Genomic DNA, 25409 nt, shown 5'->3' with positions numbered 1-25409 from the left:
AATTTACATTTTTAGCCTAAGATGACCCCTAAAATTGACGTCATTTTTATTTTTTATGATAATTCGACTTCTTGATCTCTAAAAATGATAAATAAATAGTCCATGTTCAATAATTTTTCGTTACAAACCCAATGGTGTAATCGAATCTTAATAATTCTTGCTCTACCAAAACGTCACTATTTTAACATTGTCCAACTTGGTAATTGAGGATTTTGTAATTTTTTTATTCAAACTCACATTTGAGCATGTTTATAGGCTAAAGTATGTTTTTCAATCATTTTGAATCTAATGATGAGGTCAGATTCCATTAAAAATGATCAGAAACATCCTAAAGTTTTACCCCTAAGTCCCACTTTCAAGATTTTCTAAAAATTTCACTATTTATTTTTTCTCGAGATACGAATTGAAAACTTGGAGTTTTAGATATGTTTTGACCTGATCCCAAAAGAGAAAATAAAGATTTGGGGTACGTAGGCTACCTGAAAAGTTACTTCAGGCCTGGTCATGCAAAAAAAAAAAGTATTCTTTTAAGAAAAATATCATCCAAAAGAAAAATCCATTATTGAAAGGTATGAAAGAAAAAAAATGCCAAACTATGGGTATTAGAAAAAGAGAATCAACAAAATTGACAGAAAAGAAAAAAAATTCAAATTAGGGGCATTAAAAAAAGAGTCAAATGAATTTACAGAAAAGAAAAGAATGCCAAACTAGGGGTATTAAAAAAATCAAAAGAATTGACAAAAAAGATAGAATATTAGACTAGGGGCATTATGGGAAGTCGAGTCTTATACGTTTTCTTTCTAAGCCATGTCCTAAGCCCACCTATTAAATTCTCTTGAATGCTAATTGACTAGGTTAAGGTGTATGAAACCAAGAACTTGTCGAGTTGAATATTCAAGATTATAAAGAAAAAAGAGAAGTCCGCTAAATCGAAAACCCGAAAGGGCAACTCATATCCGACAAAGACATTGTTGAAGTCGACGAAACTCAAAAATCATCTTCAGCATGTCAGATCTTTAAGAGTATGTTTATTTGTTCAAGTGTTCACTAAAGGAAAATATAGAACTGTCAACCACTTTAAAGAGAAAGATCTTCTATTCCAATAATTATCAAGATTTTAAGTCTAGCTCAAGTATTTCTCAAAAGAAATTTGAAAGAAAATGATTAAATTCCTTATTGCACATATGATAATCTTAAGAGTCTTGAAAATTTAAAGGAATGTCGATTCTTCTATCTATCATTTATTAGAGTTCATAGTTTCTCGTTCATATTTTTCAAGAGCGATCCATTTCATCAATTTTGTAGTCAAGTTTCAATTTAGAAACCAACCTTGAAACTAGGGCATTTTTTAAAGTCATTGTGATTCTAAAATTTCGTTATTAATCACATGATAAAAAGGAAAATATTACTAAAAAATCTAAAAGTCTGATGGAGCCCAATGTTATTATGAATCTAGATGCATGATAAGCCAATAAGGGCCTGATTTCTCAATCTTTGAGCATGTCAATACTAAAGTTCTAACTAACCTAAGTCCAAGAAGCATAGTTCTAGTAAGTTCGAGTTCAAGAAACGATACTCCAACTTTTTAAAGTAGGATTCTAATAAGTTCCTGCAAACTCAAGTCCGAGAAACGTGGCTCTAGTAAATTTGAGTCCAAAAAACGAGACTTCAACTTTTTGAATCATAAAATATGAGTTAAGGTAGGATTTTAATAAGTTCCTGCAAACCCCAGCCTAAGAAGCGTGGCTCTAGTAAATTCGAATCCGAGAAATGAGACTCAAACTTTTTGAATCATATAATGCAAGTTAAAGTAGGATTTTAATAAGTTCCTACAAACCCAAGCCCGAGAAGTGTGGCTCCAGTAAGTTCTAGTTTGAGAAACGAGACTCCAACTTTTTGAAATATGATTCTAATAAGTTCATGCAAATCCCAGCATGAAACCGTGGCTCCAATAAGTTCGAGTCCAAAAAACGAGACTCCAATTTTTGAATAAAGATTTTAATAAGTTCCTGCCAACCCCAACCTAAGAAACATGGCTCTAATAAGTTCGAGTCCGAAAAATGAGACTCTAACTTTTGAATAAGGATTTTAATAAGTTCCTCGAATATCAACCCAGAAAGAGTGGTTCCAGTAAGTCCGAGTCCGAGAAACGAGATTCAAACTTTTCAAACTTTAAAAAAGAATTTCAAGTAGGATTTAATAAAGCTCCTACATCATTTGATGTTGATAATGTTATAACTCCAATTGCCTTCTTATTCAACTTTGTTATAATTTCATATCGTATGATTGTTTTCATTACGTAAGTGTACTTCAATTTTAATCATTATTGTCAGTGAAAGAAGATTTCTAGGACATGACACATTTTTAATTGAGGAGAGTTTACCCTCAATGATTCGATAGGCTGTAGGCATCACACCATTGCACACACGTATGCTCTTATTGCATTTAGTTAGGGAGAATTATCAAAATTCGAAGATTTGACACTGTCCATCAATGATAGCTCACGTTCGAGGACCTGACAAACTTTTAGTTCAGGGAGAGTTTCACCCTCAAAGATCCGAACGCCCAGATGAATTATTAAATTAGGTTGCAAAATGAACTGTCACTAGCTTTGGCATTCGGATATCGCACTATCTACCAAGGTAGATTTATTATCTAGTTTGCTTCAACCCTCTGCCAAAGAGGGGCATCTATAGACACCCTATTTTCGCACTCGTCCAATTAATCAATTCGTCAACCTGATTGTGACAATTCCCAATAATGGATGAATATTCTAAATAGTTTTTGTTGTTATTAGATGTATTTTCAACATTTAGATGATATATTTCAAATAAATAAACTTTAGAAATCATGCTACACTCAGAAAAATATGACCAAGAACATAAACATCATCATTCTTGGGACAAAAAAAAAGTTTTACAAAAAAAAAAAACATAAAAAATGAATAAATTATCAAAATACCCCTGACATCAAAACATTCTTAGAACCTACATTAGATTTAGAAAAATCCTTTCAAACACGTAAAACAACAAATTAAGATCAAATATATCGTTTCGTCAATTTTTACAAAATTTTTAAAAAGCCCTCATTGGGTCCATAATCATTTCATGCAAAAAACCCAGAAGTGACACAAATCGATACTCTCATTGAATTCTTTACGAAAAATTGATTTTAAATATTCTAAAACATCGAAAACAACCTCTCAAAGCAAAATTTTTTCTTAAGGGTAAAACAGTAATTTTTCAATCCTAAAATTTAAAATTTTGAAACTAATAATAAAAATATTAATTAACGTACAATGAAATCTTAATAAATTAAATTAAAATTTTTGAACAAATAAAATCAATTACTCAAGCCCATGAGTCAAATTTTAAGTGGTGGCCTATTTATTTAAGTGGGGTTCACATAATATTTTATAAAGAACCTTCCACTGGGGTTCCCGAAGAATTAAAAATATAATTTAATAGAGAACCCTCCATTGGGGGGGTCTCAAAAAACTTAAAAAATCCTCATTCTACATAAGTCAAAATATAAAATTAAATTTCAAATAAAACCTAATTAAACCCTAATTAAAACAACTTAATATTATCTCTAAGTGACCTAATCCCAAACCTTAATCTCAAATCCTAATCTTCCAAACACTTTTTAAAAATGAGCTTCCACCACCTAAATTCGAAGATCAAGAAAAATCTTAGGAAATAGAGGCCAAAAACTCTCTTAAGACTTCCTAAAACTCTAAATCTGAAGTCCCAAGTCCATACTTAATACCCAAACCCTATTTTTTCACCTAAAAAATACCCAGAAATTTTTAAAACACCCCAAAAAGTCAGAACATATTCAGATCTAGGAGAAGAAATCTCATCTCGGAGATCAGAAGCACATTTAGCGATGGAGATAAAAGTGAGAAGATTCAAATAAGGAATGCTCTCTACCAGTTTTTGAAGAAATCGATCATCGCAATCACTTAGGTAAATAAGGCAATTTTTTATTTTAATTTTTCAGCCATTTTTTCTTGTCATGTAAATTTTTTGAAAAAAATAGAAATCGACGTTCACTGGGAGAGATTGGTGCCTAACACCTTCCAATCCCATAATGTGATCCTTGGACCCATGAGTTCTTTTTTAGTGATTCAGAATCGTTTATCCGTTTAAAGGCAATTTTTGATTCCATGATTATAAAACTAGGTGGCGACTTCCAGAAAAATAAAAAATAGATCCGTAGTCATGGATCAAGGGCGCTTTCAGTAATTATCACGAAACGATAAATTACTCACATTAGGTCAGATTGATCAAGAATAGACCATACTTTAACTTCAATCATAGTTTAAGATGAGAAAATTCAATTGAGGTTTCAAAAATAATAGAAAAGCTAAAAAAATATTTAAAACTGTGATAGGAATATTATGCACTTATGCATGACTAATGAAATCCATTGCACACTGAGTAATCTATCTAAAATGATATGTTCATTAAAATGGATTTGGATTTTTTGCATGAGTGAGGAGCAAAGCCCCCAGTCATTAACATTTTTTTTTTTGAATATATAAGAATTTAGTGACATAAAATTGGATGATTTTCATAAGTGAAACAAAACCTAGACTTTTAAAATTGGACCTAGCATTAATGAATGCATGACTATTGCACAAAGAGGAAACCATTAAGAAATATCAATAACAAGATAGAAGGAACATATAGAAGTTCCTTACAATTATTTCTTTTCATGGAAAGCAAGACTTTCACTTATTATAGCAAAAACACATGAAATCATAAACTATATACCTCCAGTGAAAAAGGATATTTGAACATACCATGCCATAGGTCCAACACAATCCAAAACTATATACCAATCCCTCCTGTTGGAAATTGAATTGATGTTTCGTGCAGTCACAAAACCTTCTCCCAAAGATTCAAACTAGGCTAAACAAATCATATTCTTCTATTCCACTCTATCCGAAGCTAAGTCCTTTAGTTGAAAGTGAATTCACATCTACTTTCAGTCTCTTGGTTATACAAGTTGTTTTTTATATACCTCTCCCTTCTACGACCTTTAACTTGAATATTTCTTCTAGTAAAGGTTCTAACCTATATATTTTAATATGCCCAAACTATCTCAATTAGTTTTTTCTTAAATTATTACCTAGTGAAGCCTCTCCTACATTTTTTTCAAATGTATTTACCTTTCTATGCCCAATTTACTCATCCATTTCAAAGCATGGCAATTGATAGGTCATCCTCAATCTTCTTACCTAAAAGTTGAAGCTTAAATGCTTCATAAACTAGTCTCCTCGATGCATGTGCGTATGATACATCTATATGTGAGGAAGTAAATAATTGAATTTACAAGACAAACTAGCAGGGCATCTAACCTATGAACAAATGTTAGAATAAAAAATATAAGTACATAGCAAAGGAATATCTATAAATGGACGGGTTTAATGACTAGAAACAAAATGATATGAGTAGTACTGTCTACAATTTGCAGATATAGCTAAATGAGGGAAATAAGCATCTTAATTGTCATATTTATGTATCTATAACAATGTCTGATCATCAATTACTCAAACCTAATATAAAGCAAGAAAAATCTACAAACTTAATTGATAAGTATTAAAGTTGGTGTTCATTGACACCTGTTCGGTGTAGATTGCTGATAAAATAATGAACAAAAAATAAACCTTGGCAAGCAAGGTTCAATCCATAGAGACAACGTTGATCCAACGACTCTTTCAACTCAAAATCGATTGGGATTTGAAGTTAGAAATTAAAACAGTTTTTAAGAAGAAATTTAAACTAAATTAAGATGGAATATATAAACTATAAAAGAAATGTTAAATCAGTCCAATCCACCATAGCATTAATCTTAAATAAAATAAGTATAGAATCATTTTTATCTTAATCTACTCAGACAAAATTAATGCCCGTAGATCGGAAAGTGAATCTGATTTAACACCAATGATAATCAAAGATTATGCTTCCCTTTTAAAGAAATAAATATCAAAATTCTAAATCAAACTATTGAAAACTAAGTATGATTTAACTTAACCTTATCTAAAATTAAATTATCAAAACTTACGATAATTTAAAATAGTTTCTAATAATTAATAATCAAGAGCGAAACATATAAGAACATAAATCAACATGAATTTATATGCAAGTTTTAATTAAAATAATCCTTTAGCTTCATTGACCTCTATAACAGAGGTTTAACTTAGAAACATCACAAGAATAATAAAATAGAAAACTAAGAGAGATGAAAGAAAGAAAAATTATCTTCTTTTATTAATCTTAATTTGAAACTGGCAGCATCTCCTTACAATCTTGAAAATAAGAAATGAAGAAAGAAAATATGAAAACCTAAGACTAAAAGAACAGAAGAAGAGAGGTTGATCTCAAATGAGATGAGGTGAGATTTAGCTCTAGTATAATCTCTTATTTGTAGAGACTAAATTAGGGTTTTCTAGGGTTTAAATACCTTCCATAAATAAAATAAACCTCCAAACCCTACTTCAATACGAAGTATTTGTAACCGCTAAGCTCCTACACAAATCTTGAGAAATTATCCACCGACACCACCGCATCACCCACGTTGACCAAGGCATAGCGATCCCTGTGGGCCCAATGGGCCTGCATTTTAGTGCTTGGTCTTGTTTCAGATCCTAAATCGTAGTGGAATCTTTGGATTTTTTTGATTCGTCTCTTGAAATTTACGATTTTCTCATGTTACAAATAAATTACTGTAATTAGGTCTGAAATACATAATTTAATTGATAACAATAATTATTATAGATTAATAATGAATTATATCTAATTAGAGGATTTACTGTAGATTTTATCTATAAAATCTATGTAATTAAGACTCTAGAAACTACTTTCTAGATCCTGATCAATACTAGTTTGAAAAAACCCACTAACTCACAAACTACTTATGCTAGGCCTACCAAATTAAAGAAAAGAGGGAAAAATCTTAAGAGCTACTCCCACAACAGTAAGACTATGACTAGAAGTTATTCACTCAATGCAAATCTGTAAAAGTAGGTTCATCCACATAAAACCTTAACTGGGATGCTTTATCTTCTATAATGATATAAGTCGCATAATTAGATCAAGTATAACGGATTTTAATATAAACTGAAGCCAATATTCCAACACTAGTGAGAAATTATCATCATCGAAAAATAAGAGGATAACTGTTACGATGCTTAGGTCAAGACTTAAACTTTTTGCTCTATTGACACCTAGGTGTTTTTGGAGCATTGGTTTGGGTCTTAACATTTGGTGTCAAAGTCAACACAATGTCCAAGGTTCGAGTCATGGGGACAAAATTATGGAAAAAGAAAAAAGAATGAAAAAAAGAAGAAGAAAAGGCTCCTTTGTAGTATGGGATATGAAATGGGTTCTAAAAAAAAAAAAAAAAAAAGGAAAACGGGCTCTTTTATTGTATGGGATATGCAAGAGGTTCTCGAAAAAAAATGTCTCGCCATAGTATGGGATATGGATAGGTCACTATGATTAGTTTGGAAAGGGGTGACTTATGAAAAAAGTGAAAGGGGTACTTAGTACTTGGAAAGAAAGTTAGGGGTAGGGGGCTCTCCATAAAGTGGGCTAATGAGGGCGTTGCCTTGAAACGTGGGGAAATGTTATGATCCCTAGGTTAAGACTTAAACTTTTCGCTCCATTGACGCTTAATTATTTTTTGCCTAGGTATTTTTGGGGCATTGGTTTGGGTCTTAACAATAACATGGAACAACATGAGATTAAATAATATTTCAAGGCTATTGAGGTGTACAAGATAAATGAAGCTCAATGATCTGTTTCCATGCATAAATTGCTTTCTCATAGTATTTTTAAACAACTTTTGACTTAGCATCACTTTGTTATCCTTAAGAAAGGTCCTAACCATGAATGAAACAAGATAAATATCAAATTTAAAAGAAATATAATGTTACACAGTACATAACCAATTAAAAGATCATAGTAAGAAACATAATTTAAAAACAACACCCAAATGTACTTATTTTTTCTTTCTTTCGAAGAAAAAAATTCATAGAAACCCCAAAAAAGTTTTGAAATTTTTTGTGACCATGAACCCATTAAGGGCTAAATACCATTTTCTATCACCTTAACACCCTTCAACCTTCTAAAACTAATCTTTTACCACGTTTTCAATTTAACTTTGAAGGCATAAACTTCACCCTCTACCTCAACTTGGGCTGTCATTAGATAGGATCAGACATGGAATCCCATCCATTCCCATATTTTTGAATATGGATTGATGACTTTGGTTTTGATAAGGTTTCAATTTGATAACCTATTTACTCGGTTGATCCATCAACCATGTCCCAATCTTATATACAGGGGTCATTGATAAAGATGAGAAAGTGTATAAATTATATTATAAATTTTGTTTAGTATACAAAGTTTATTTAGATTTTAGCAAAAATTCCCAAATGTGATCAACTTCGATTCTGGCTCATTATTTATTTTAATTCCCAAATCATGAAGGGCAAAATTGTAGATATTTCAAAGTGACGATCTCCTTGATATAAAGTAGTAAAATCGTTAATATTTATTTCAAAAATGACTATCTCGCTAATTTATAAAGTAAAAATCTTACAGGTTCACCACTTTTTAGTGAGTTAGATTTTCACTTTTCAGATAAATATCAGTGATCTCGCTACTTTATATTAACAAGATCATAAATTTGAAAATACTTAGGATCTCATTCTTCATGTTTTGAAAATTAAAATGACCACTGAGTCAGAATCGAGATTTCTTCATATCAGCTCCCAAAATGATAATTTACCCTAGATTTTATATATTAAATCACATTTGATCTTATCCACATCAGCTCCAATTGTTATTGGATCGGGTTTAGATTCCAATATTAATTAATAATTGATAAAAATTTGATCTAATAAGAATCCAATCTGATGTTAATCGGATCAGTTCTGAGTCAGATTCGATTCTTACATGATTGGAACTAGATCAACCCCAATCTAATCCATCAAAGTACAATATTATCAATGCATGGGTTCCATGATTGCTAAGGAGGCCCCTGGATGTATCCAGATCCACAATTACACCACCCAAGAACTAAGCATGTGCACTGGAGATGATACGTGTCAGTCGATTAGGGCTCATCATTTGCATGATTCGTCTTATACTGATGAGAATAGTGTGATCATCTTCTGACTAAATGCATTAAAGTTCATGCGTCACGTGTGATCCTATACATCAGGAGTAATGACATTAAGTTCCACTCCCAAACACGTAAATGGTTGGTTGGTTGCGTTCCAGAAATTATAACGACTCAAGAATGATGAGATAAAGGCCTCATTGGTTGTTGTGCAGTTTAACGCCGCCCCCGCAAATAACTGAAAGTTGCAACAGATTAACGTTAGTCCCTTACTTCACTTGCATGTGTGAATATGATGATATGGTCATTAACTACCACAAGACATCCCCTAAAATAAGAAGAAAAATAAATAACCATATTTACAAAATACATTATGATTTCCCTCTTTATTAATTTTTTTATTGCCAAATTTATGAAAGAGTTGTGTTGGAGTGACCTCAAGATTGATCTCATTTCACACTTTTTTGACGTGGAGGTGCACACAAAACTATTGATACTTTTCATTCGTATTTTGATGAAAATCATCTATGGCTGCTACACACTTCCACATGAGAAAAGTGTGAAAGGAAGTCAATTTAGTGGTATTTTTTATGAAAATACTTTTAAAAAAAATATAATAAAGTGAAGTGGAGGTGTGCCTAGAATTGTTGATGCTTCACTTGTATCTCAATGAAGATAATTTATAGTTTTATGCACATCTTCCATGCAGGGGTGATAGTCTTAACACAACTCACAAACATGACTCGAAAAATGACATGAAATTAGTGGGTTTGGGTCATAATAATGCCAACTTATCTAACACGATATGAAATGGGTTGGGTCTGGTTTAGGGATACCAATTTTTTAAATTATCTATTTTTTTGGTAGAATTTTGTAATACTTTTTTATAATACATGAAAAAATGCCTTCCAAAGACTAATCCACATTAAGAGAAAAAAAAAAAAACCTCAAGATCTCTAACAAATCATGAGGATTTGTTTTGACGTCAGATGAGCCATAATAAGGCCTTTTTCCTTACTAATTAGGTCAGGAAATTGCTTTTGTATTTTTAATTGAGGGTGTAATAGGTAAAAGTTTGTGTGCCAATAGCAAATCCCTATGTTCTTTTTTTTTTTTTTACTTTTTTACTTTTTTTTTTATATGAAGATTAAAACTAAGCCTCCCTTAAGGTAGATAATTACCGATTGGGTAAAAAGTAGTCCCGAATCAATAGTCAACTCCTTGATATGAAGTCCTTTCTGTCAACAAAATATAAGTCATGAACAATTATATGGTAATGTCAAGCCAATGAACAACTCTGATGTAGATCACGTAGATACACATGGATGATGAATACTAGAGTCTGTTTAACCATCATTCTACTTTCCAGTTTCTATGAAAAAAGCGTCTTGAAATTAAACTACATTGTTTTCATCTCTTTGGTGGTGTGGTTGGTCATATTTATGAACAAACATTTATTAACTTATATATATATATATATATAGGGACGGTTCAGCAGCCGTAAAGTTTGCCAAGTTTGGTGCCAAACATTTTTCAAAATATGAGTAAGAAGTTTTGGAATGAGCTGATTTTTTTGTGAGGATGATCTCTATGATGAGGAGATCATCCTTACCAAAAATGAGCCTAATCCAAAACTTCTAATCTCAGCAAAAGTGATTTACAAAAATTGGACGGTCCACGATTCTTCAACTTGTAAACTAGGGTTAGAAGTTTCAAAATGAGCTGATTTTTTGTGAGGATGATCTCTTCACCGTAGAGATCATCCTCACAAAAAATCAGCATATTCCAAAACTTCTAACCCCATCAAAAGTCATTTACAAAAAATGTTTGGCACCAAACTTGGCAAACTTTAGGGCTGCTGAACCGCTCTCATATATATATATGGGAGCGGTTCGGCAGCCCTAAAGTTTGCCAAGTTTGTTGCTAAACATTTTTTGTAAATGACTTTTGATGGGGTTAGAAGTTTTGGAATAGGATGATTTTTGGTGAGGACAATCTCCTCATCATAGAAATCATCCTCACAAAAAATCAGCTCATTCCAAAGCTTCTAACCCATATTTTGAAAAATGTTTGGCACCAAACTTGGCAAACTTTAGGGCTGCTGAACCGTTCCCTATATATATATATATATATGGGAGCGGTTCGACAGCCCTAAAGTTTGCCAAGTTTGGTTCCAAACATTTTTTGTAAATCACTTTTGATGGGGTTAGAAGTTTTGGAATAGGCTGATTTTTTGTGAGGATGATCTCTATGGTGAAGAGATCATCCTCATAAAAACTCAACTCATTTTGAAACTTCTAACCCTAGTTTACAAGTTGAAGAATCGTGGACCGTCCAATTTTTGTAAATCACTTTTGATGGCATTAGAAGTTTTGGAATAGGCTGATTTTTGGTGAGGATGATCTCCTCATCATAGAGATCGTCCTCACAAAAAATCAGCTCATTCCAAAGCTTCTAACCCATATTTTGAAAAATGTTTGGCACCAAACTTGGCAAACTTTAAGGCTGCTGAACCGTCCCCTATATATATATATATATATATATAGAAAAAAACGTCTTGAAATTAAACTATATTGTTTTCATCTGTTTGGTGGTGTGGTCGGTCCTATTTATGAACAAACATTTATTAACTTATATATATATATATAGAAAAAAGCATCTTGAAATTAAAACTACATTGTTTTCGTCTCTTTGGTGGTGTGGTCGGTCATATTTATGAACAAACATTTATTAACTTATATATATATGAGGTAATCTTTTTTGTTTCCTAAACACTTTTTAAGTCTATTTAAACACCCACCTAGCTAATAACTGTTAAAATAAATATTGGTTAATATTTATTTAAAATTGATTCAAATAAAATTAATTTAATTTATTTTAAAATGATATTTGAAAGTTACTTTATGGTTAGTGTACTTTTTTGTTAAAGAAAAGTAAGTATTTTTAAAAAGAACATTTCTATTGGTTGATATCTTTTCAAATGGATTGAAGTTTGTAAAAGTTCTTTTTGACTCATTTTTTCAAATTTTTTGTAAATCCCACATTGTTTTCTAAATGTTTTGGAGGGATTTTGAAATCTATAAATAAGAACCTATTCTCAACTCTTTCTTCATTCCAAAGACTCTCTCTTTGAGAGCTCCTAATGACTTCTAGCTATATGGAAATTTAATAATTCTTTTTTATTATATATATATATATATATATATATATATATATATATATATATATATATATGAAATAAGAAAGAAAAGAAAGCGAGAGAGAGAGAGATCAAAATTAAATATTTTAATAGGACCGTCCAATTTTAGATAAGCACCAAGGCTGATCCGGAAGGTGTCAAAGGGGCCTAAGGGTACTTAATGGATTCCTTGATCCGAATAGGTGCCTAGTAGTTCCAATGGGTTTCATGTCTATTGAGATTCAAAAATCATTTACGAATGGATGTGATTTTTGTAATTGTTATCTATGTATGGAGATCAATTCTATTAAAATAAATAATTCAAAATTTTCTACAAAAAGAGGCATTCGTGTATCCGAGATTCTGTGTGACAGATTTTCTCAAAATAGTGTAAATTTTGAGGAAATATATAGTTGTGTTAAAATTGGGATCTATTGTATCCTGAAGACAAGTTCGCCAGCAACCTATCTGCATCTTCGTTTTCAATTGGAGTGGGGGTGTCTGTGGGCACCTCAACGTTAGCAATGTGCGAAATGATGTTAATTTTAGTCAGTCCAACATGACTCATCTCTTGTATTTGGATGAAAAGCTATGGCTCTGTACACACATCCACATCAGCAAAGTGTGAATCAACATCAATTTTAAAGTCATTCCAACATTTTCATATTGAATTGTGATAAATTGACTTGAAAAAGGTCATTCAAAATTCAGTCAATTGCACAAAACCATTTAGATATTTTTCTTGTATATCCCGAGGAAAGACATCTACAGCCTAAGCACATCCTACATCAGTCGAGTGAATTTCAAGTATCCTTTTTCGAGTCAGTTTATGACTCTTTCCTATTTTCAAACCCGTGAGTTCAACCCTATTTGTATTAATATTAAGTTTGACTGGTGATAATATGACTCCCCTGACGGGCCAGAACCATAGACTTTATGCCTTGGGATACACAACCTCACATCCCCATATGTACAACTACACAAATTTATGGGGATGTGTAGTTGTGTATCCCCAAGCATAAAGTCTATGGTTCTAGCAAACCCCACGTCAAAGGAGTCGATTGGGTATATGCCACATGGGGGAGTCATATTATCACAACGCATTAGGTTTACAAGCATGATTGCCCTCTTTTCCTTCATTGCCAATCAATCGATCACATTTGTGGTGCGATTTCTTTAAGAAATCCATAGTTCCACACTCGTGTGGTCGAGTTATCACTCTTCGAATTTTTACGTCCAACTATGTTGGACATTTTTGTCTTCAATGTATGGTTGAGATGGGAAGACATTCCTCATAGAAAGGAAAATGAATAGCGGGCCAGAATGAGAATGAGAATTTCGTAAAAGTTGATCATGTTTTAAGAAATTTCTCTGAAGTATATTCAGTGGGTGCTTTTGGGAGCATGTAAACTAATTTTTTCTTGTTTAGCAGAACAAGTTCATCTATTAACCCACCTAAGTCCTATGGGGTCTTCTAATTATATATGTGATCAAAAAAAAATTTAACTGATTTTATTTATAAATTTTATATGGGATTGGATTAGTGAAATGGGTGCATATGTCAAATCCATAGATAGTAATCATCTCCTTGAGATAAGTCTAGAAGGATTTTATGGTGATTCAATGCTCGAAAAGAAGCGATTCAACCCGGGCTACCAAGGTGGAATGGACTTCATCTCCAATAATCAGATACTAGCAGTTGATTTTACCACTATTCACCTCTACCCAGATCAATGGTAATTAAAATATCTAAACTTTTACCAACTTTAATCAACTTTTATATATATATATATGGGTCACGTTCAATGGCTAACTTTTTGGCAAAACATTTTTCAAAACATGAGTTAGAAGTTTTGGAATGGGCTGATTTTTGGTGAGAATGATCTCTACGGTGAGGAGATCATCATCACCAAAAATCAGCCCATTCCAAAACTTCTAACTCATGTTTTGAAAAATGTTTTGCCAAAAAGTTAGCCATTGAACGTGACCCTATATATATATATATATATATATATATAGATATCATGCGACATAGTAAAAACATATATAAAAAATTATGGTATTTCAAAATATGGGTTAGAAGTTTCGGATTGAACTGATTTTTTGTGAGGATGATCATGTCACATAAGTAAAAACATATGTAAAAAGCAATGGTTTATCAAAATATGGGTTAGAAGTTTTGGATTGAGCTGATTTTTTGTGAGGATGATCTCTATGATGAGAAGATCATCCTTACAAAAAATCAGCTTAGTCTGAACCTTCTAACTTCATCAAAAGTGATTTAGAATCTGGACCATCGACTTTTTACCAATAATTAATAACCACTTTTGATGGATTTCAAAGTTTCAAATTAGTTTGATTTTTTGTGAGGATGATCTTATCATCATAGAGATCATCCTCACAAAAAATCAGCTCAATATATATGTTTTTCTTATATAATTTGTATTTTGAAAAATGATTGTTTTTACATATCTTTTTTTACTTATGTCCCATGAACTGCCCCATATATATATATATATGGGTAGCGTTCAATGGCAAACTTTTTAGCAAACTTTTTGGCAAAACATTTTTCAAAACATGAGTTAGAGGTTTTGGAATGGGCTGATTTTTGGTGAGGATGATCTCTATGGTGAGGAGATCATCCTCACCAAAAATCAGCCCATTCCAAAACTTCTAACCCATGTTTACAAGCTGAAAAATCGTGGACCGTCCATTTTTTGTAAACTGTTTTTGATGGGGTTAGAAGTTTTGGAATGGGCTGATTTTTGGTGATGAAGATCTCCTCACCGTAGAGATCATCCTCACCAAAAATCAGCCCATTCCAAAATCTCTAACTCATGTTTTGAAAAATGTTTTGCCAAAAAGTTGGCCATTGAACGCCCCCCTATATATATATAGGGTTCCGTTCAGCAACAAACATTTTGGCAAAACATTTTTCAAAACATGGGTTAGAGGTTTTGGAATGGGCTGATTTTTGGTGATGATGATCTCCTCACCGTAGAGATCATCCTCACCAAAAATCAGCCCATTCCAAAATCTCTAACCCATGTTTTGAAAAATGTTTTGCCAAAATGTTTGTTGCTGAACATTTCCCATAATATATATATATATATATTCCCATTTTTCATCTATTAAAATTAAAATAATTAATCTTTGATTCCATGAACTGTCCCCATATATATATATATATATATATTCCCATTTTTCATCTATTAAAATTAAAATAATTAATCTTTGATTGCAAGATGTCAGGATCAAATGATCAAGCCCAAGCTACTTTTGTAGATAGATGGGTACAAGCCCAAATTCAAGACTCAAATTCAGTCCTTGGAAAGCCGCTCCTCATTACTGAATTTGGCAAGTCATCCAAGTCTTCAGGGCAGTGTTGGACAAAGGGATGCCTATTTTGGGAACCTATATGACACTATCTACGCAAGTGCTAGAAGTGGAGGAGCATGCGGTGGTGGGCTTTTTTGGCCCAAGGAATTGATAACTTAAATGATGGGTACGAAGTTGTATCGGCTGAGAGCCCTTCAACTGTAGGTGTCATTGCTCGACAATCTCATAGACTATCAACTCTAAGCTAGACTTTTCAATAGCTGATTAATTACTAGTTTGTTTGTCATGAAGCCTAAGTAACTAGGGTTGATCCATCATTCAGGACCAGTTTTCAATAATATATAATGTAGGGTTGAGATTGTAGTATAGCAAAAATTTTAAAATAAAATTTTGTAGGTTTAAATTTTGATGTTTAATCATGCAACGAGCAATGACTCTGACGCTATCTGTTGATTGCTTTTGTATAATTGTGCCATAAATGCATAAATTCCTAAAACCTAGAGAATCCATTTTGTCTAACAATTCATGCTAGTTGCTCTTGTATTCTTCTTCTAATCTTCTAAGCTCATAAATCTAACCACCTTGCCGGGTTCAATCTAATAAAATTTCTCATAAGAAATATTAAACCCCAATAATGCATAGATCTTCAACTTTCACACTCAACCAATTTACAAGAAAACTGAACTCTAAACAAGAAATTGAACAATTTGGTGAGTCCTAATGGACATGAAACATATTTTAAACGAAGGGCCTTGAAAAGATCTTCGAATCAACTACAGATGGGCTTCAATGGACGTGTAACAAGTCTGAAAACTTGAAATTAGTTGATATATGTGAATGGTCAAGGATTTTAACTTAATAAAACCTTGGTCAAAAATTGGAATCTGGTAAATAACCAATGAAGGATCAAAGTTTGTTTAGTCCATATTTGAAGGTTCTGTTTGGGTACAATACTCATTCCTTTGCAAAATAGATTATTGTTCCATGCATAAAGAGGTCTTTAGTTTATTTGATTCTCACATGGATAAGTTCTGAAACCAAACATATTCTAAGAACAATGGTTTATTCATGTCACTCCAAACAGATCCCAAAAGTACTGATTTATAAATAATTTAACATATATAGTATAACAGAATCAATGCACATAGTAAGTCAATTCTATTTGGACTCTAATCAAAACTGGTTCGAAAAAGTCTAGGTTTTTTTTATTATTGTGATTCTGTTCCAAAAAAATTCGAAATTTAGTTTAAAAACAAGTCTTATTGGCCGAGGTCAACAAGAGAGAAGGTTTTTTATCACACATGTAACGAGCCAGGTTTAATGTATCCTACAAATTTTATGCTTGGACCTTAGGCTCAAATTGCACTTTTTCTTGTACTTCTTCAATCGAACTGAAAACAAACATGAACTGGACCCACACATGTGTAATGGGCCAAATCCCAACAACTTTAAATTCAATTTTTTTTTAAAATCTTGGTCCTTTGTCAAAATGTGAGTATGGGCTCTTGAGTCCATGACTTCACTTTCCTCATTCAAATAACAGTAATGGTTTATAGTAAATCCTAATGTTGAAATAATGATTGTGTAAATGCTTAGGGCCCGTGTGGATACAGGAGTTAGAAGTACTTAGAACATAAATACTTTCATAAGTACTTTTTGAAGTATTGTCTGGAGTAGGTGGATAACTATTGTGTGTTTGGATGCAGGTTCTGAAAAGTACTGTCAAAAGTACTTTAGATAGAGTTTTGTGTTTGTAAACGATTTTGGATTCTGTTAAAATGACCAGAGTACCCTTATAAGTATCAATTATTATTTTTAACATTATAACCTAACAAATTATTTTTCAAAGAAATAAAAGGTATTGTTTTTATCCATAAAAACTAATATAACACCCAACACTTATAAACAAATAGAAGATATTGTGAGCAAATATATACAATCACTAGAAATATGAAGAAATTTTCACCACATCAATGGATAGTAAATTTGTATGTAATTGTTCACATCAATCTTGTAATAAGAAACTTTCAACCATGGTTGGAATGCTCATAGAAAAATCATTGAGTGAGCAATTGGGGGAGTTAGAAATCCAAATTCAAATGCTAAATTCCAACCAATAATTGAAATATTAAATCAATTTTTTTTTAAAATATATAATAAAATATCAAAACTTAAAATTTTATTAAATAGTCTTAGATGAACCAATTACAAATTTAACTAAAAAAAAAAATCGTAAATCACCAATCAAACTGATAAATTCACCTCGATCAATCTTACGTCTTTCGATCAACGAATTAAATTTCTAACCCTCAATCAACTAATAAAAATTAAATCTAATTAAATCTTAAGAACTTTGTCCGACCAATCAAATTGATCAATTTAACCAATTTAATAAGATGGGCTAATCAATCTTGACTGATAATAATTTTGACTAATGATTAACTCATTTAAATTAAAAATCCTCAAAAAAAAGAAAAAGAAAATTGACCAATCATTTAATCAAGATAAAGAATTCAATCACATTTGATCAATAATTAGATCAAGTATAATGATATAAGTCGCATAATTAGATCAAGTATAACAAATTTTAATATAAACTGAAGCCAATATTCCAACATGAGTGAGAAATTATCATCATCGAGAAAGAAAAGGATAATTGCTCCATTGATGCCTAGATATTTTTGGAGCATTGGTTTGGGTCTTAACATTTGGTATCAAAGTCAACACCAAGTCCAAGGTTCAAGTCATGGGGAGGAAATTATGGAAAAGAAGAAAAAAATGAAAAGAAGAAGAAGAAGAAAGGGTTCCTTTGTAGTATGGGATATGAAATGGGTTCTAAAAAAAGAAAAAGGAAAATGGGCTCTTTTATAGTATGGGATATGGAAGAGGTTCTCGAAAAAAAAGGTCTCGCCATAGTATGGGATATGGATAGGCCACTATGATAGTTTAGAAAGGGGTGACTTACGGAAAAAGTGAAAGGGGTACTTGGTACTTGGAAAGAAGGTCAGGGGTAGGGGGGCTCTCCATAAAGTGGGCTAACGAGGGCGTTGACCTTGAAGCGTGGGGAAATGTTATGATCCCTAGGTTAAGACTTAAACTTTTCGCTCCATTGACACTTAATTATTTTTTGCCTAGGTATTTTTGGGGCATTGGTTTGGGTCTTAACAATAACATGGAACAACACGAGATTAAATAATATTTCAAGGCCATTGAGGTGTACAAGATAAATGAAGCTCAATGATCCGTTTCCATACATAAATTGCTTTCTCATAGTATTTTTAAACAACTTTTGACTTAGCATCACTCTGTTATCCTTACGAAAGGTCCTAACTATGAATGAAGCAAGATAAAGATCAAATTTAAAAGAAATATAATGTTACCAGTACATAACCAGTCAAAAGATCATAGTAAGAAACATAATTTAAAAACAACACCCAAATGTACTTATTTTTTTTTTTCTTTCGAAGAAAAAATTTCACAGAAACCCCAAAAAAGTTTTGAAATTTTTTGTGACCATGAACCTATTAAGGGCCTAAATACCATTTTCTATCACCCTAACACCTTTCAACCTCCTAAAACTAATCTTTTACCACGTTTTCAGTTTAACTTTGAAGGTATAAACTTCACCCTCTACCTCAACTTGGACTGCCATTGGATAGGATCAGACATGGAATCCTATCCATTCCCATATTTAGATTTTAGCAAAAATTCTCAAATGTGATCAACTTCGATTCTGGCTCATTATTTATTTTAATTCCCAAAACATGAAGGGCAAAATTGTAGATATTTCAAAGTGATGATCTTCTTGATATAAAGTAGCAAAATCGTTAATATTTATTTGAAAAATGACAAGCTCGCTAATTTATAAAGTAAAAATCTCACAGGTTTGCTACTTTTTAGCGAGTTAGATTTTCACTTTTCAGATAAATATCAATGATTTCGCTACGTTTTATTAACAAGATTATAAATTTGAAAATACCTAGGATCTCATTCTTTATATTTTGAAATTTAAAATGACCAGTGAGTCAGAATCGGGATTTCTTCCTATCAGATCCCGAAATAATAATTTACCCTAGATTTTATATATTAAATCACATTTGATCTTATCCACATCAGCTCCAATTGTTATTGGATGGGTTTTATATATTAAATCACATTTGATCTTATCCACATCAGCTCCAATTGTTATTGGATGGGTTTTAGATCCCAATATTAATTAATAATTGATAAAAATTTGATCTAACAAGAATTCAATCTGATGTTAATCGGATCAGTTCTGAGTCAGATTCGATTCTTACATGATTGGAACTAGATCAACCCCAATCTAATCCATCAAAGTAAAATATTACCAATGCATGGTTCCATGATTGCTAAGGAGGCCCCTTGATGTATCCAGATCCACAATTACACCACTCAAGAATTAAGCATGTGCACAGGGGATGATACGTGTCAGTAGATTAGGGCCCATCATTTGCATGATTCGTCTTATAATGATGAGAATAGTGTGATCCTATACATCAGGAGTAATGACGTTAAGTTCCACTCCCAGACACGTAAAAGGTTTGTTGGTTGCGTCCCGGAAATTATGACGGCCCAAGAAAGATAAGATAATGGCCTCATGGGTTGTTGTGCAGTTTAAAGCCGCCCCTGCAAATAACTGAAAGTTGCAACAAATTAACGTTAGTCCCTCACTTCACTTGCATGTGTGAATATGATGATATGGTCATTAACTACCAAAAGACATCCCTGAAATAAGAAGAAAAATAAATAATCATATTTACAAACTACATTTATGATTTTCCTCTTCATTAATTTTTTTATTGCCAAATTTATGAAAGAGTTGTGCTGGAGTGTCCTCAAGATTGATCTCATTTCACACTTTTCTGACGTGGAGGTGCACACAAAACTGGTGATACTTTTAAAAAAATAATAATAAAGTAAAGTGGAGGTGTGCCTAGAATCGTTGATGCTTTCACTTGTATCTCGAGGAAGATAATTTATGATTTTATGCGCATCTTCCATGCAGGGGTGATAGTCTCAACACGACCCGCAAACATAACTGGAAAAATGACACGAAATTAGTGGGTTTGGGTCATAATAATGTCAACTTATCTAACACGATATGAAATGGGTTGGGTCTGGTTTAGGGATATCAATTTTTTAAATTATCTATTTTTTTGGTAGAATTTTGTAGTACTTTTTCATAATACATGAAAAAATGCATTCCAAAGACTAATCCACATTAAGAAAAGAAAAAAAAAAAAAAAAAAACCTCAAGATCTATAACAAATCATGAGGATTTGTTTTGACAGCAGATGAGCCTTAACAAGGCCTTTTTCCTTACTAATTAAGTCAGGAAATTGCTTTTGTATTTTTAATTGAGGGCGTAATAGGTAAAAGTTGGTCTGCTAATAGATAATCCCTATGTTCTGTTTTTTACTTTTTACTTTTTATTTTTATAAGAAGATTAAAACTAAGCCTCCCTTAAGGTAGATAATTACCAAAATTGGGTAAAAAGTAGTCCCGAATCAACAGTCAACTCTTTGATATGAAGTCCTTTCTGTCAACAAAATGTAAGTCATGAACACTTATGTGGTAATGTCAAGTCAATGAACAACTCTGATGCGGATCACGTGGATATACATGGATGATGAATACTAGAGTCTGTATAACCATCATTCTACTTTCCAGTTTCTATGACAAACGCGTCTTAAAATTAAAATACTTTTTTTTCATCTCTTTGGTGGTGTGGTCGGTCATATTTATGAACAAACATTTATTAACTTTTATATATGAGGTAATCCTTTTGTTTCTTAACCACTTTTTAAGTCTATTTAAACACCCACCTAGCTAATAACTGCAAACCCACAACTCAAATTTCTCTCTTTTTGTCTCTTGATCTGATATACATTTCAAAGACTTCAAGAGGGTTTTAGATTTCAAATTTCTCACCTCTTGGTTTCTTTCTTGTTTGGTTCTCAACGTCAATGATGTTGGGGAGAAGGGTTTTTTACAGCTTTGTTTTCTTAGCACTACTACTACTTCTATTGATCCCACAACAAGGACAATGCACGGATTTGGCTACAACAAGCGGAACACGTTTCATTATGAATGGGAGGCATTTGTACTTGAATGGGTTCAATGCTTACTGGTTGATCAACATAGCATCTGACCCATATCAGAGAGTGAACTATTTAAATTTTTGGTTAATTGATGCATGGTTTGATTGATATATTAATTGTCTGTATTTTCAGGGTTTGGATTTCGTGATAACTGAAATTATAAGAAATGGAATTTATTTGAATCTAAGTTTGGTAAATAACTATGAAAATTTTGGTGGAAGAAAACAATATGTTCAACGGACAAGAGATCATGGACAAAATTTAAACTCTGATGATGATTTTACACTAATCCAGAGGTCAAAGATTACTACAAGAACCATATGAAAGTCTAAAATTGAAAAAGTGAAGATAAAATATGATAAAGTGGGATAGTGTATGTAATTGAAGTGAGACTCACATTGTATTTTATTATATAGATATTTATTAAATATATTCTGTTTTTTATTTGGCTGACTTTGGACCGATGATTGGTATGTCCCAGAATCAACTCGATCACCGGAGTAGCATATAAAGATGATCCCACCATCCTGATCCCATACTACACTGTACAATCCACAAGAATACAATTCTACACGTGTTTCTTTCCTATAAGGCGAAGGCCTACCTACTGTTCTATCACACATAATTTAAAAGACTTTCACCACTATGGAATAACTACTAGACTGACTTTAAAATCAATTTACATTTTGCTGATATGATATCGTTTCACACATTGCTGACATTGAAAATTAATATCATTTCACTCATTGCTGATATGGATGTTTTCATTGAGAATAGAGTGAAAAGCATCAACGGTTCTGTGGGCACCTCTACGTCAGCAATGTGTGAAATGATGTTACTTGTAGTGTCACTCCAACATGACTCTTCTCTTGTATCTGGATGAAAAGCTATGCCTCTGTATACATCCACAACAGCAAAGTGTGAATCAACATCAATTTTAAAGTCATTCCAACATTTTCATATTGAATTGTGATAAATTGACTCGAAAAAGGTCATTCAAAATTCACTCAATTGCACAAAACCATTTAGATATTTTTCTTGTATATCCCGAGGAAAGAAATCTACAGCCTAAGCACATCCTACATCAGTCGAGTGAATTTCAAGTATCCTTTTTCGAGTCAGTTTATGACTCTTTCCTATTTTAAAATCCGTGAGTTCAACCCTATTTGTATTAATATTAAGTTTGACTGGTGATAATATGACTCCCCTGACGAGCCAGAACCATAGACTTTATGCCTTGGGATACACAACCTCACATCCCCACATGTACAACTACACAAATTTATGGGGATGTGTAGTTGTGTATCCCCAAGCATAAAGTCTATGGTTCTAGCAAACCTCACATCAAGGGAGTCGATTGGGTATATGCCACATGGGGGAGTCATATTATCACAACGCATTAGGTTTACAAGTATGATTGCCCTCTTTTCCTTCATTGCCAATCAATCGATCACATTTGTGGTGCGATTTCTTTAAGAAATCCATAGTTCCACACTCATGTGTGGTCGAGTTATCACTCGTCGAGTTTTTACGTCCAACTATGTTGGACATTTTTGTCTTCAATGTATGGTTGAGATGGGAAGACATTCCTCATAGAAAGGAAAATGAATAGCGGGTCAGAATGAGAATGAGAATTTCGTCAAAAGTTGATCATGTTTAAAGAAATTTCTCTGAAGTATATTCAGTGGGTGCTTTTGGGAGCATGTAAACTAATTTTTTCTTGTTTAGCAGAGCAAGTTCATCTATTAACCCACCTAAGGCCTATGGGGTCTTCTAATTATATATGTGATCAAAAAAAATTTAACTGATTTTATTTATAAATTTTATACGGGATTGGATTAGTGAAATGGGTGCATATGTCAAATCCATAGATAGTAATCATCTCCTTGAGATAAGTCTAGAAGGATTTTATGGTGATTCAACGCTCGAAAAGAAGCAATTCAACCCGGGCTACCAAGGTGGAATGGACTTCATCTCCAATAATCAGATACTAGCAGTTGATTTTACCACTATTCACCTCTACCCAGATCAATGGTAATTAAAATAATACATGCATCTATCCTCCCAAGGGAGGAAAAAAATATCTAAACTTTTACCAACTTTAATCAACTTATATATATATATATATATGGGTCACGTTCAATGGCTAACTTTTTGGCAAAACATTTTTCAAAACATGAGTTAGAAGTTTTGGAATGGGCTGATTTTTGGTGAGGATGATCTCTACGGAGATCATCCTCACCAAAAATCAGCCCATTCCAAAACTTCTAACCCCATAAAAAATAGTTTACAAAAAATGGACGGTCCACGATTTTTCAACTTGTAAACATGGGTTAGAAGTTTTGGAATGGGCTGATTTTTGGTGAGGATGATCTCCTCACTGTAGAGATCATCCTCACCAAAAATCAGCCCACTCCAAAACTTCTAACTCATGTGTTGAAAAATGTTTTGCCAAAAAGTTAGCCATTGAACGTGACCCTATATATATATATCATGCGACATAGTAAAAACATATATAAAAAACTATGGTTTTTCAAAATATGGGTTAGAAGTTTCGGATTGAACTGATTTTTTGTGAGGATGATCATGTGACATAAGTAAAAACATATGTAAAAAACAATGGTTTATCAAAATATGGGTTAGAAGTTTTGGATTGAGCTGATTTTTTGTGAGGATGATCTCTATGATGAGAAGATCATCCTCACAAAAAATAAGCTCAGTCTGAACCTTCTAACTTCATCAAAAGTGATTTAAAATGTGGACCATCGACTTTTTACCAATAATTAATAACCACTTTTGATGGATTTCAAAGTTTCAAATTAGTTTGATTTTTTGTGAGGATGATCTTCTCATCATAGAGATCATCCTCACAAAAAATAAGCTCAATATATATGTTTTCTTATATAATTTTTATTTTGAAAAATGATTGGTTTTACATACCTTTTTTACTTACGTCCCATGAACTGCCCCCATATATATATTCCCATTTTTCATCTATTAAAATTAAAATAATTAATATTTGATTGCAGGATGTCAGGATCAAATGATCAAGCCCAAGCTACTTTTGTAGATAGATGGGTACAAGCCCAAATTCAAGACTCAAATTCAGTCCTTGGAAAGCCGCTCCTCATTACTGAATTTGGCAAGTCATCCAAGTCTTCAGGGCAGTGTTGGACAAAGGGATGCCTATTTTGGGAACCTATATGACACTATCTACGCAAGTGCTAGAAGTGGAGGAGCATGCGGTGGTGGGCTTTTTTGGCCCAAGGAATGGATAACTTAAATGATGGGTACGAAGTTGTATTGGCTGAGAGCCCTTCAACTGTAGGTGTCATCGCTCGACAATCTCATACACTATCAACTCTAAGCTAGACTTTTCAATAGCTGATTAATTACTAGTTTGTTTGTCATGAAGTCTAAGTAACTAGGGTTGATCCATCATTCAGGACCAGTTTTCAATAATATATAATGTAGGGTTGAGATTGTAGTATAGCACAAATTTTAAAATAAAATTTTGTAGGTTTAAATTTTGATGTTTAATCATGCAACGAGCAATGACTCTGACGCTATCTGTTGATTGCTTTTGTATTGTGCCATAAATGCATAAATTCCTAAAACCTAGAGAATCCATTTTG

At 32.5% G+C, this 25409-nt stretch overlaps 1 pseudogene; it reads left to right on the top strand.

Moving 5' to 3' along the window:
• Positions 1-21448: 21448 nt before the first annotated feature.
• LOC147380947 (putative mannan endo-1,4-beta-mannosidase 9) lies at positions 21449-25177 on the top strand (annotated as a pseudogene).
• The last annotated feature ends 232 nt before the right edge of the window (positions 25178-25409 follow it).

This window comes from Akebia trifoliata, unplaced genomic scaffold (genome assembly GCF_017979445.1).
Source record: "Akebia trifoliata isolate Shusen 1 unplaced genomic scaffold, ASM1797944v1 Contig00862, whole genome shotgun sequence".
Lineage (NCBI taxonomy): Eukaryota > Viridiplantae > Streptophyta > Magnoliopsida > Ranunculales > Lardizabalaceae > Akebia > Akebia trifoliata.
The sequence above is the reverse complement of the archived record's forward strand: the minus strand, read 5'-3'. Positions and strand labels throughout refer to the sequence as shown.